General features: G+C 38.8%; 1 pseudogene across 1 annotated transcript; it reads right to left on the bottom strand.

The window, feature by feature from the left end:
• Nucleotides 1–813: 813 nt before the first annotated feature.
• LOC144648259 (uncharacterized) lies at nucleotides 814–11,569 on the bottom strand (annotated as a pseudogene). Its single transcript, XR_013569675.1, has 12 exons — nucleotides 11,454–11,569; nucleotides 9,751–9,793; nucleotides 7,742–8,214; nucleotides 6,878–6,904; nucleotides 6,262–6,513; nucleotides 5,698–5,994; nucleotides 5,019–5,315; nucleotides 3,237–3,521; nucleotides 2,708–3,004; nucleotides 1,802–1,864; nucleotides 1,400–1,516; nucleotides 814–1,298 (listed from the first exon to the last, which is right to left on the bottom strand). The product of XR_013569675.1 is annotated as an uncharacterized LOC144648259 (transcript).
• Between the last annotated feature and the right edge of the window lie 3,137 nt (nucleotides 11,570–14,706).

Here is a 14,706-nt window from a genome sequence, read left to right as displayed (position 1 = left end):
CAACAAGAAAACGTTATCTATACAGGACTAAAATGTCAGTTACAATAAGTTTAATATATGCCGTTTGGAAGTTTCGCATTGCTTTTGCAGCTACTTGCAAATACTTGTGTTAAATAGCCTACGTTTTAGAAAAACAGCTGAATGTCAAGGATGTCTGAGTTGGAAATATAGATGAGGCCTACAAAGACCACGCATTTGGACGCAACGACAGCAAAATTATATATACTTAACTGTAACTGCCAAATATAAACTTAATAAAAAGGCAGGCTTTCTTTTCGCAACTGCTTAAGTTGTGTTCATAACTGCCAGGATCTTCTCTTCATTTAGAAATAAATCACTTGTGTAAGATAATAATTACGCGAGTCAAGCAATGATTAACACCTTTGGCATAGAGTCTTTTAGTCAGTTGTTATGAAATTAAAGCTAAGGCTCTTCCTATCATTGTGCAACTAGCTTGCATGACAACATCGTAATTCCTCGTTACCCCCCTTTTAACTACTCTTACAAGAGTCGAAGCTTAAAACAGGAACAAATAAAATACTGGCTAAACGTCATTTGGCAAAATATACAGGAAAACCAAACAGCACTACATAAAAGTACTGCTAATTGCCGAACACTATTGCAAGGTTTTATCCACACACTTAAATTTAAAAGAAAATCGTTCGGCTAAGTTTTTTGTTCCAAGTATCACAGTCCACAGGCAACCCATAGGTCAGAGGAATGTTGTTTTGCTGGCCTGTGCTAAGACATCCTATCTCCTTCAGCTTGCAAAGTTCACGTTATCAAAGCGCTTTTGTGTCAATCTGTAAACAGTTAACAAGTGGCGTCACTGTGACTTGCTTCCTGTGTTTCTGGTTGGTCAGCTAAAGTCGAGCCTTCTCGACTTTAGGAGATCTTCATTTCTCCGAGAGCAATTAACTCTCTTACCTGGCCCATATCAACAGAGAAACGACGCTGGCATCTTTGCTTCACGGTTTCCACTTTAGCCATCTCCATGCCACATGCATAGCCCTGAAGAGCTTCAACAAACCCTCGTAGCTCACCTAGATCAACAGAAAGGTGTTGCTTGTCTTCCATGTTTGCAGTGGCACGCGTTTGCACATCTTGCCTGCATTTGTTTCCCTGGAAAGCAGCGGTTGGAGAGATCACTCTTAAAATTCCATCATACAAAGGGTTTCTTACTCCATCGACTGCTCCTTTGAGTAATCGTCGTCTATCACGTGGCTGCAGCCTCTTGTACCGTTCATTAAGCAAGTCAGGAGTGGAAATGACATAAGGTGTAACTGAACAACCCAAACCTGGATATGTAATTAAGAAAAATATAATAAGCGCTACATTCAAATAAATAAATAATAGTCATAGTGGTTATTACAGAATTAATAGTTCCTTGTCATCCTACCATTTCCACTGTCGGAATTTGATGAAATCCTCTTCTTTCGGACGAGGTATACCACTAGAAAAACTGACCCAAATGCAACGGTGCCGGAGAACACAGCAGCAATAACAATTGTGCTTACTGTAATAATGTAAGATAAAAAAAAAAGTATTAGCGGATTCTGAACTGTTCAGCTTTTTCGTTGTGTTGAACATGGGGCAAAACTAATATCACAAAAAAGGCTGGGTCTGTCAATACGATGTCAAGAGTTTTACTGATTAAATCTGAGTAAAAGATATAGCAGTTGATTAATTTTGCGTTTTCAGTAGCACGTATTTTGTCTACCTTCCATCTGGCCATAAAGCTAAGCTCAATAGATTTAAGTAAGGATTTAGCTTTATGGAAACTTTGTACTGTTTTCATAACCTTTTGCACTGTGTACCTCTCCTTGTTCTATGCTAGGGTCGACGGTCTCCTTATTGGTTAGATCTGAAAGACAAAAGGAACGAGGTAGTAAGTTTTCTCATAAAGGGACGTTTTTATCTTTGGTGAGTTAATTTCACGATGTAATAAGGATTAATTTTATAATTGTTAAAACAGTTATTCACCTCAGTGTCGGTGAGTAGTGGTGGATATTTACCAAGCCACGAAGTGGCAGGGTAAATATCCACCACATTCACCGACACTAAGATGAATAACTGTTTTAGTATACTACACACAAGTTAAATAACTAGCTAGCGGACCAAAATATATTACTTTCGGTCACCGAAGAGACACGGAAAGCCTTTTTGTTTCTCTTCAGCTGCTTGGAGGTGAAAAGTGATTTGCTTATCACCTCCGAATAAACCAATCAGAACGCGCGAAATGCACTATTCACTTGTGTGGTATATACTACTACTACTACTACTACTACTACTACTACTACTACTACTACTACTACTACTACTACTACTACTACTACTACTAATTTTATAGGTCATTGTGGCGTCTTATTAGGGGCTTTAAAAATGGAGAATTCAGCAGGATATATATTTTAGCCCGCCGTCGGTGGGAGGAAACGTTGTAACCTAGCTGTTAATGTTGTTTTTTTTTTTGTTGGACATGAATATATGTGGATCGGCATAACGAGAGCTATACGCCACATTAAACAACAAGCACAATATGAATTTAGGATTGCGACAACACTTGTCACAATTTAATGAAATCAAAATCAATTTTGACAGACTTTGAAACACTGGCAAAACAACGATATTCAAAAGAAAATTTGAAGGGCTCGTTTCAGGTAAACAACTTATTTCATGCAAAAAAATGAACAAAAAATATCTTAAATACCTGGGAAAGTTCTAGCATAGTACGCCATACTCTTAAGCCCATTTCCCTTGGCTGTAAAGGCAAGAACCTGAAAACTATAATTGGTGTTGACTTTCAATCCTTTGATCTTTGAATGGGTTTCGTTTGGTGACGCTAAACTGATGTTGACACGTGAGCTATCGTTGACATCTCTGTAAAGCACTTTGTACCCAAGCACCTCTCCATTGGTATATTCCGATGGAACTGAACTCCAGTCAACTTGTACTGTATCTGTCCCTATGCTAACTGCAGTTATGTTCTCTGGTGGGCGATAAGGAACTAGGAGGAAAAAGAAAATTTGCAATGTTTAAATGGTACGGATACGTACATCTTATACTTACATGTATTTGCAATCAAGTATCTGTTAAATACTCAACGCCTTTCTAATGTTACCTTTATATTTTGAAATCACCTTTATGCAAAGTTTCATTGAATTCAGAGGCGTTGCATTTATTATCATGTATGAAACATACTTTCTATGAGTGTTTATTTAAGAATTAGGCTTCTTTACCATCTTCGTCCGTTTGCACCATTTTTGAGAGTGGAGGTCCTTTGCCTCGTCTTGTCATCCCAGAAACACTAATCTTATACTTGCTGTATTTTTTAAGTCCCTTGAGCGTGAATGATGTCATTTCTGTGTACTTTGTAACTTTCAGTCGCTTCCAGTCGCTTATGTCCACTTTGTATCGAAGAATTTTTCCATTCCGATGCCTGAATGGGATTGGATCCCACTGGACGTGAAGACTAGTAGAGCTTAGATTCCAGGCCATTAAACTCTCAGGCGGAGCATCAGGCACTATCATATTAAAGGGAAATAACAAATTTGGTAGCTTCACCGTATGTCGCCGTCCTAAACACTCTGTTTTTATCTACTATTTGTTTTGTCTTTTACTTCTCTCCTTTTTGGTAAGAATGAAGTAGAATTTCCTGGTGGCAGCAAAACAGGCAATACGTTGAGCATGCAGGAGGAAGTCTGTCATTCATTCTATCATTCACTCAGTCAGTCAGTCGGTCGGTCAGTCAGTTAAGCAATCTTGCGTGTGTGAATTAGGTTTTTCCCAGTTTTTCTTTTCTTTTCCTTCATCCCATTCTCTAAATGAGTATACAACCACCCAAGATTATCGAACTCTTTATGTCTCTTCTTACTACTAACATACCATCTTCATCAGTTGAATTGAAATTTTCTTTTCGTATCAGCGTCGTTGTTGGTTAAATTAAGGGATGACACCGGAAAGATTCAATGTTATGATTACTCTTAATTCGCATCAAAGGTTGCAATAAAATTAGGCTCCCTACCTGCTATTGGGGCACGTCAATAGTACAATGTACCTTTATATTCAAACATCACCTTTATGCAAAGGCGTTATATGTTTCACTTATGATCAAGCAGACTGCCGTTTGATCATGTATAGTGTTTATGAATTATGACTTAAGGAGGCTCGATGTAGTTGTTTTTTGCCAAAGGGTGGTTGTTTTGAAAATTAAAATTATCGAGGAAGCCAATGTTCGATTTTTGCCAAAATACACCATAATGATCAAATATGACCAAATTTTAATTTTTTACCCGTCTCTTTGTCACAAAGGTTACCATAGCAACGATTGACGTTTTCTTTTGTTCTCAAACAAGCTTGATTTTCTCGAAATCTAGATTGACTCTTGGTATTCATTTTATTATATGTTCAAGTATAGTAGATTGACTACCTGTACACAAAATTTTAGAAAAATTTGTAAAAGCGTTTTAGAGTAAATCAAGAATGAAGTTTTTGGTATTTTCTTATAATTTCCTACAATCGGCAGTCGATATATTTTAACAAATAAGCAAAAAGTCTTTCGCTTTTAGTTATTGGTCTTTTGTGGTGTAAGTATTTATATTTCAGTGAAAGTAACTGTGCTGCAATAATACGAAACAATTTTAAAGCGCCTATTTTATATTAAAATGGTGTTTTTCTGAAAATTTCATTCTTGATTTACTTGAAAACGCTCTTACAGATTTTTCTAAAATTTCGTCAACAGTTAGTCAATCTACTAAACTTTAACATATCAAAAAATAAACACCAAGATTCAATGTAGATTTCGAGAAAATCAAGCTTGTTTGAGAACAAAAGAAAACGTCAATCGTTGCTATGGTAACCTTTGTGACAAAGTGACGGGTAAAAAATTAAAATTTGGTCATATTTGATCATTATGATGTATTTTGGCAAAAATCGAATACTGGCTCCCTAGATAATTTTAATTTTCAAAACAACCACCCTTTGGCTTAAAAAACTACATCGAGCCTCCTTAACTTACTTACCATCTTCGTCCGTTTGCACTGTTTTTGACCGTAAAGGTCCTTTGCCTCGTCTTGTTATCCCCGAAACACTGATCACATACTTGCTGTATTTCTGAAGTCCCGTAAGCGTGAGTGATGTTGATTCTGTGTACTTTGTAGCTTTGAGTCGCTCCCATGTTTGATTCTCTGCATTTATGTCCACTTTGTATCGAATAATTTTTCCATTCCGATGTCCGAAAGGGATTGGATCCCACTGGACGCGAAGACTAGTAGAGCTTAGATTCCATGCCTTTAAACTCTCAGGTGGAGCATCAGGCACTATCAAAGAGAAACAACATATACTTGGTGACTACACCGCATCCACTTACTGTAAAGACAGCAAAGAAACAAATTTCGCCTGATTACTCTGTATATTTTTGGTTTCGTCTCTTATAACGTCTTCTGATTTATGAGCAGTGGTCTCTTTTTATCGATAGCAGCCACGAGCGATAAGTTGATCGCATAAGCACGCAGGAGCAATTCAGTCATTCATTAGGTCGATCGGTCAGTTCTTCAGCAAAAAAAACTATAGCGTGTGTGTATTTCCTTCTATTTTCTTTTATCCCTGAAGCGTTTTACATATTTTGTTCTCTTAACGATGGTATACAACCAACCAAGATCATCGATTCGATCCCTTTCACTCCTGCTTCTAGTAACATACCATCGTCATCAGTTGAAATGTCCAATTCTTCACTCCAGGTACCATTTCCATAGTTGTTGTACGCTCTCAGCCGGCAACTGTAATTCCTATATTTTTGGAGTCCTTCAAACACCCATTCATGTTCTGCAGGCAACAAATCTGCAAATGGACTGTCTGATGTTTTAAGTCTCTTGCAGACCACGTGAAATCCAAGAAGTATTCCATGAATAAGGTCCTTTGGAACATCTCCCCAAGTGAGTTTTATGCTTGTTGAGCTCATGTTGTGACCTCGGAAATTAATTGGTGGGCTTGACGGCGCTATAAGATAAAATATAACTAAAACTTGGTCAAAGAAGAAATTGGAAGAATTAAAAGTAACCCGTGTGCTCAGCTATTGTTGTAGCGGATAGGAAACACGAGAAATAATAACCTTAAAACCGGCCACCGGCATTGTTGTGCTTCGTTGAACGTAGAACGCACACAATAAAATTACTTTGTGAAAGTTTTCGGTAGCAAAAATATAGAGACCCCTGTCTTGTTCTAATGGCAAAGAAAATCTACATCGTGACATTCCAATCTACTTACGTCGTTCGGCACATTTAGGCACATCACAGTACTCCCATCGTACGGTCCTATCTGTGGTGAAACACCACGGCCCATGCAAAGCGTACCCTCCTGGATTACGACATAAATTGCCACTTTGTTCAAACGATTTGTAAATCTTTCCATTGATATTGTGTTTATGGGGGCATTGGGCATTCCACGACTGACAGGTGTACCCAGAAACTGTGACGCTTCTGTTGCCGTGGTAACCACGTCCATCTCCATAGAAGCAGTCTGCAAACAAAACGTTTACGTGGACCTTGAGGCGATGTTTCAATAATAACAAAAAAAATACCTGAGATTCTGTGATTGATTGATTGCATGTCTCGCTTGATGAGTAACATCGACATGAAAGCGCGAATTAATACTGCCCTTGGCTTTTGCATCGATTGGTTGTACAGAGTAGTAAACCGTTCACTGATTGCCTCGTTAACGCGTGTTGCTCTTAAAAACAATCAGAATTTTCAAAGGTAACAAATCCCTTTACTAAGCAATCATTACGGTATATAAAGAAATATAACATTTCACGAAGGTTAGTATTGATTCACAGAATCTACAAAACGTATATAATTTCCTGAAGAAAGATATAAGGACTTACCTTTACTATCCAGAACGTTAAGTTTCTCTGATCGTAAAAAAGAAAAAGTAGGATAAAATTATTAATTTTACTGTTTTAATTTATTTCCTGTTTTAGTGGCAGATGGACAGTTCCTTGTATTTCATTTTTACATTAATCCATTACCAGTTAATTTAAGAATATCGCTCTGCAGGGAACAGTTTGGGTGTTTGTGTTCCCAGCACAACACTTTGTTTGGCGAAAACAAAGCGTTAAAAGGTTCTTTAAGCTTCCGGCAGTGGCTTATTTTAGCTCTGTGGTAGACAGAGCATTGAGAGCGGATATGTTTGTTAGAAAAGGAAGCTACGACTCTAATGTCAACTTTTAAAAGACCCTGGGGACAGGACAGCCTAGTAACCAGACTAACCGGGCGTTAGGCTTATGACATCACTGCTTTCTGTCGGATAATTTCCAAGACTTCTCATTTGCGTTTTCGCCAATCATGGGCGGCTTAGGGAGTATGCTGGGACCGACGGGTGCGCAAAGCATTAAACAAAGAAGCACCAACCATGTTAATTAGTATAAGCTAGAGGGAAAGTGTAGTATCGGTAACAAATTCTCGCAAAACCCCTCGACGGCTAACTAAACGGCAATCTGCAAAACTCGAGGGATGCTTTCCATATATTTAACTTAGCTTAAATTTGGTCGTTTGAAAACAAAGCTGCGAGCGAGGAAGCTATAACGGGCGATGATTATAACACCTCCCCCTCATTCCCTGCTTGGTAACCAGTCGCTGTCGTCTCTCACATTAGATGCGCAAGAGATTGTAGGGTTTTTCCCCTCCATAATCCCTCACACATGAAATGTGACAGACGACGGCGTACCAGTCTCCACGCCGCCACTGACCTCGTATCTTGTCAGGATAATAGCAGTTGGACGATTGATTTCGAAATGGCAGAGTGGTGCAGTCTATTATGTCAAAATTCAACGTTTTAACCATTTCGTGCTCCCGATCACACACTTGGAAGAACAATTCCTCGCATGCTTCTCTGCAAATAACTTGTGGTCTGGAAGAAATGTAGCAGCGCTTAAAATAATGGTGACAGTACACATCATCCACCATATCCAGACAGCTTTGCCGCACAGCAAAAGATTTGTCGTTGGTTATTATTTGCCAGCCTTCTTCTGTTGAATTCGCTCGTGACCGCTCTAAAAATTTCTGAAAGAGCAACAGTTTTATCTCGTTGAGATGCAGCTCGAATTGATGCGTTCCGTAGACTGGTAGATAACCAATAATATCTTTGCAGTAACCCTTTGGAAATGCGACTTGATATGGCGTGCACACTCCCGCTTTTGTATGAACTGGAGCGGGTACGCATCTAAGGAAAGAAAGGATGCTGTTTGCATTATGTCAATAAATAAACCTAGTTTACTTGCTAATTACATCTTCACTGTGCTACGAAATACCACATGTTTTACCATATTTCCCCTTTGCCACTTCGCAGCTTAATCGGAAAATGAATCCCGGAGGTTCTTAACCCTATCCAGACCAGGGGAGGTTGGAAAATGCCCACGCTGAATTTAAACGGTTATATATTTTTCAAGATTCAACCAAACGCTGCCAAACTTTGCGAGTTTATCTAAACTTTAACTGGGAATAATTTGGAAGGAGAAGTTGTTGTGTCGGGAACTTGACGTTACCATGGATTTTCGAACATACTTTATATCCTCTAAGTTTCATTGTGATTGCCTAAATATTCTGGAAGTTACGGAGGGGGCGGAATCCGCCCCTCCAATCAGAGCGCGTCTACGGGAGTGGTTACCGCTGAGCTTTTAATTATTCAGCGGGTGCGTTGCAAGTTGCGAACAAAAGTTGAGCTTACCCTCCACATCCGAGCGAGAGGCTCATGTATAAAACGTATGACAATAATAAAAAGGTAATAAAAAATTGCAAAATTAACAAAGGAACTAATTAGATTAAAGTAGTGTATATAGGATATATTAAGCATATAAATTACAAAATATAAAATATAAATATTAGTTGCAGATCTAGCTCAAAACTGGCTTATACCCCTACAAACGTTATTAATATTAAAGTGGTTATCCCAAGGCTAAAGCTCTATGTCAAGTTTTTATAAAACTCTGCCTCACCAGTCAATGTCAAATCACTTGATAAAATCAGGTGATAAACCAAAACCAATCGTTATTACCCTCTCGTGACACTTTGCCGCAGTTTTTTAATGAGTGACGTTAATGTGCTGTAAGAATCGACACCATTTTTAGGGGCTCTTCACATGAGCCCGGTTAACGGGCTGTCTCAGTTACCAGGACGGATTTTGACGTCTGTTCATATGGAAAATTTTAGCCCGGTTGACGGGGATAAAATTCAAGAAACGAAGCCAAAATAGCGACACATAAAAATGCATCTTTCGCGACTATCGAAGCTTTATTGACCCTTGTAACTTTATTAGTAAAGCCAATTCGCATATTTCTGAAGTGGAAATAGATACAAGGCAAAATTAAGCCATTTTGACCACCCAGTTACGAAAGGGAAGCTATTTTCTCAAAAAAAGTTGCGTCCCGGCGACCGGGCTGGAGTGTTCATATGGGAAAATATTCTTCCCGATTGCCAAGATCTCGGTTGCAGAAACCGAGATATCGGTAACCGGGCTGGCCCACCTTCTCATATGAACACATCCAAAATTTTACAAAGAAAATAGGAGTGAGCCGAGATCTCGGTAACTGGGCCAGCCCGGTCAACCGGGATCATATGAAGAGGCCCTTAGTAGTACTTCATGTACTCGATAAAAATTTCCCCCAAACAACCACTTTCCCCTACTAATTGCAGCCATTTAATAACTTCCCGTGTATTGTTTGAAAACACAATAGGTAACATCAAGTGAAGTCAAACTTACTCAGATGTGCCGTTTCTGATTGTAACTGTAGAGTTTGAGGCTTCTAAAAGACAAACAAAATGAGCCATATTTAGACTGAGACATATATCTTATTAGACATTTAGTCCAATATCGCTGTATATTTGTATGAGTCTTGCCAGATTATTATTATTATTATTATTATTATTATTATTATTATTATTATTATTATTATTATTATTATAATTATCAATAGAGTTATCATTAAGTGTCGAAAATGATGCGCGTTTACTTTGGTTTTGCTTTATTATGTTTAAAAATTGGTTTCAAAATCTCGCGCCACTTTCTCAGCCAACCGGTAGTAAGACTAAAAACAATCGTGACTTGCTCGCACACGTTTTCCCGCGCTTCGTGCTGGCTACATGTATTTTCTTCGAGTTTTGATGGTTCGAGACCTTATGCGTCCCATTGGCGTGCCAGCTTTGAAATGTACATGGAAAGTATGTAATTGTTTCATGCGTTAGTTTCAGTCCACTGAGTAGACTGTTAGAGAGTAATGCGAGCCAGTCATTTATCTGATGCAGAATTGTTATCCTTTTTACATAATCTGTAATCCTGGCAATAACAACTGTCGGTTCTAACGCGTAGAACCTGTACCACGCCAGATACGAAAAACCACTAAAACACCACCCTTTAGATATGACGAAAAATGTCGAAACGTATTCCTCATTAAATGCAGCGACACGAGACTGCGAGGAAAGGGTACAATAATGAATAATTATTAGACAATATATGGAAATAAAAAAAAAAACTTGAGCAAGAAAGGGGGAGAAAACGAAGGGTGGCTGACGTAGAACGACAAAAAAACCAACGGCCAAATGCCTAAATAGTCCCTACACAGAATATTAATTTATGACTTATTTGTTCCGGCCCATGTTTTCTCGATCGTCAGAAATTACATTCTTCGACCTCGCTCTTTAAATTTTCCATTGAAAAAGCATGGCTGTAAATTTTGGTTTCAATAGTGAAGTGCGCGAGGTCTAAAAATAAAATGCAAATGAATATAACCCCCACGAGGCTCAGAAAACATCAGCGTGTTCTGAGGGAAATAGAAGGAATCAAAACGAAGTTTTTGTTTTATGAAGGTGTTTTAGGAACACCGGCTGTTTTAGAAAGTGTTTTAGGAAAATCGTCCACCATTTCGGCTTGTTTGTCCGAGTCTTGTCCGTGTCGTGACAGGAAATCTTCTGAGCATGGCTGTTCGAAAGTGTGAAACACTTTGCTACAAAGTGCATGATATACAGTCGACACTTCCAGCATGTAGCCAGTGACAAGTTTCAGGCATCCTCTCTACTTCGAATTCAAACTCATTAATAATTTGAAGTTAAAATGTTGTTCACCGACCCATGATTTTTCAATTTTTATCTAGAAATGGGCCCACACTGGCATATCCCTGCTTTTCGTTTACCCGACTCAAAGTCCAATTTCTCGTCAACTTTCGGGTCTAAAAATTACCGTTTTCACGTTTAAAATTTGTTCGAAGACGTTTAAAACCATCTGAGCCTTGAGAGAGCCTTGCTATATTATTCTAGACAAAACCAAAAAGTTGCGTTTAGATTTGTGAAAAGCAGCATGCCGAAAATAATTAAACAATAGAGCAAGTTGACTCTTCAACCCCTTTTCGGCAGAATATATAGATGAACACACCATGAACTGGGACTGTATAGTTACAATTGAGTTCAAACCTGGGAGGGTTACAAGGACTAATGCACCGAAAGCCAGTGTCAGGTTTTTTTGCCAAAGCATGGTTCCTCTCCAGACAGTAATCAGAGCCGCTAACAAGTCAAAACGCGCAGAGCTGGCAAGCCAACTAAGTGTTCTCTGAAATGGACCGAAAACGTTGTGCGCCAGTGTTTTATCTAATGAATGTGCATCAATATTCAACTACGGACCATAGGGGGCTGTTTACATGAAACCAGAATGACTTTCATTCCGGAACGAGTTCATTTCATCCCAACATATTTCTCTGGATCTGTTTACATGATACCGAGACCAAATTTCGTTCCCGCACAAGTCATTCTGGAATAAGTTCATTCCGGAATGAAATTTTCGTTCTGGTATGGCATCTCATTCTGGTATCATGTACAGTGAAAACGAACTCCGTACCGTGATGAAACAGCATAGGACTCAGAGCGAAAAAAACGTGATCGTCTTTCCTTTTCAGCCCAAAAAAGCAGCTCTATGGTCAAATTGTTCGTTACAATTGCAGAGGTGGCCATTAATAGGCACAAAAAAATTTGGCGGTTAACTTGCGCCATCTTTGCTTTTGATCACGCGCGAAAACCGCGATCGCAAGACCGCCATGTGAATGCAGAACGAACTTCATTCTGGAACGAAACTCGTTCCGGAATGAAAGTCATTCCAGTATCATGTAAACAGCCCCAACTGAAACGCGATATTTGAGACAATTTTTAATATTGCGAAAAAAATGAATTTACCTTTGTTTATCGATGTTTTTATTTTTATTACCACAGAACTTAATAGACACCCAGATAGAAATTTGTGTGCAAAAGTGCCGGTTTGGTGTGAGCTGTTTCATTTAGGTTTTAAAATAGCATGCTGTAGAACAGACTCCCACAGAGTTGTTTTCGAACCGTCCAGACTGAAACTCCTCTTTGTTTGTTTAAAACTTCCTGTTGTCAGTTTAAAGTGAAATATCTGACCCGACGTTCGATGAAGGATAGCGGATAGTGATCAGTTGTGAAGAGTCACGTTTGCAGGTTTGCTCATCTTTCGATGCCTTCCCCGGTTGCTGTTTGCGCAGGGTTTTTTTTATCATGCAGTCGCATTTAGCCATCGCTACTGAAAAATAAACATGGTATGTGACGTCCGAATTCGCTTATGGTATGGTATCAAACTACTCTGGCAGCGACAACCAACCTCCGATAACAAAAAAAGAGTTTCTGTTAATCTAAAATTAGCCCAGGGGTACCCTCAGCAGTGTTTGTTTGGGTGTTTCTCAATAGTTCTCAAGATGTTTCGGGCTCGACAAGCAACACACGTTACCAACAAACATTCCGTTTTGGTCGATTTTGAACGTGATCAATAAAATGAAACAATAATATGTAACAGCTCAAAAACCATCAATCGTTAGGGCGGCACCGTCTCAACGTAGCTACAGGATCTCCTTGTAGGTTCTGAAGGGGAGTAACGTAGTCTACCTCCAGAATCATTCATGTTTCTGTTTACATTTCACTTTCCTGTGATACCAGGCCCCGGTTGTTCAAAGCAGTAGATAACGCTATCGACTGGATATTAATTATTAATAATTATCCTGTGGATAAGTTATGACAAAAAAAAACTACGCTTTCCATATTGGATTCCATGATTTATCCAGTGAATAGTGAATTCATCCTTTGAAAAAACCGGGGCCTGAAGTCTACTTTTTCACTTCTGATGCTACACAGCTCTTCGACTCGCCAGCAGGGCTTTCCACAAGTTGCTCGAGATTTCCCAAAAAGTTGCCCGTAATTTCTCAAAAAGTTGCTCCAAAAATCCAAAAAAGTAGCTTTTGATTAATAAATACTAATGAAAGTTGCTCGAAAGTTGCCCAAAAAATATCCAAAACATAGCTTCTTATCAAGAAAACTTCTCTAAATATATGTTAGTTTCCCTTTGAAGGTAAGATTTCTAAACAGTTTAATGCGATATTACAGCAAATAAAGTATCTAAAAAACATTTTAAGAGGAAAATTTGTTAAATAATAACATCGTGAAGATATTGATGATGTCATGTTTGCTGACGAGTCTGTAACAGAATGACCTCTAAAGTTGAAATGTCTCCAGATGTTCCTCGAAAACCTTAGGCAAACGTCAATTCACGTCAATTCACGTCAAGGAATTGTGCAAATGCTTTACTAAAAAACTAAACCTCTTGCGATCATTGTATTTTTTTACCAGTTCAAGTAAGGGTTGACTTTTATTTTAAAGTAATTTTGCCCTCTGTTACGTATGGAATGCTTGTCTGGGGTTCGTGTGGTGCAGCAATTTTTAGTGAACTTGAGAATATCCATGTACGTGCGGCCAAGTTGATTTACGGTCTCGACTGGCTTACCCCCTCAGATGACGTATTACTGAAAACCAAGTGGAAGTCTTTAAAGCAAATGTACATTCGACGGATACTTTGTTTAGTGTACAAATGTGTCTCCGTAGATGCTCCCTCCCACCTACGTCACTTGTGGTCAAAACAAGAGAGCGGATATAATCTAAGAAGAAAGAACTGCTTGGTGCTTCCCAAGCCTAATACGGACTTTGTTAAGAAGTCAATTAAATTTGCAGGGGACTCTTTTGGGAACTCATTAGACAATGAGGCCCGCCTTGAAGAATCTTTGACGGGTTTCAAAAGTTCATTAATAGAACATGGTTTTTAAATCTGTTGTATCATCTAGGGACTTTAATGATTTAGCGTAGTTTATTGATTTCTTAATTTATTGTTATTTTCATAAGACACGACATATGTTGTTACACGGCTTCATAAACTCTGAGACCTCAAATCTGCTTGGGTTGTATGGATCACCGACGTTACTTTCAAGACAACCCTCCATACACACTCATGCCGAACTTGTCGATGTAGTAGGTCTCAACGCCAACGACAGACCTCCTTTTAAACTTCATCAGGATATTATCCTTAGTCCTTCACTAACATTGGACATTACTTGGGACCGATATTCATAACAGGAGAGGGAGGAGGAGGCAGGGTGAAAAAAAAACCGGTAAAAAGGCATTTAGTCTATCCACATTTATAACAAAGTGGCCCGTTCGCCAAGAAAAAAGCTCATCCCCTTGCATCGTATGTCGGAGCTTCATTTTGGTCATAGAAATAGGTAGGCCCGATTACACTTGGTCTGTACCAAGTTTGACAAAACATTTTGGCTAAAAACCGACACAAACCAATCGTGGCGTTTAACTTTTTCATCGATGCTTGTACAGACTATTTGAT

Source organism: Oculina patagonica, chromosome 4 (assembly GCF_052425735.1).
Source record: "Oculina patagonica isolate OP01 chromosome 4, crgOcupat, whole genome shotgun sequence".
Taxonomy (NCBI): domain Eukaryota; kingdom Metazoa; phylum Cnidaria; class Anthozoa; order Scleractinia; family Oculinidae; genus Oculina; species Oculina patagonica.
The sequence above is the reverse complement of the archived record's forward strand: the minus strand, read 5'-3'. Positions and strand labels throughout refer to the sequence as shown.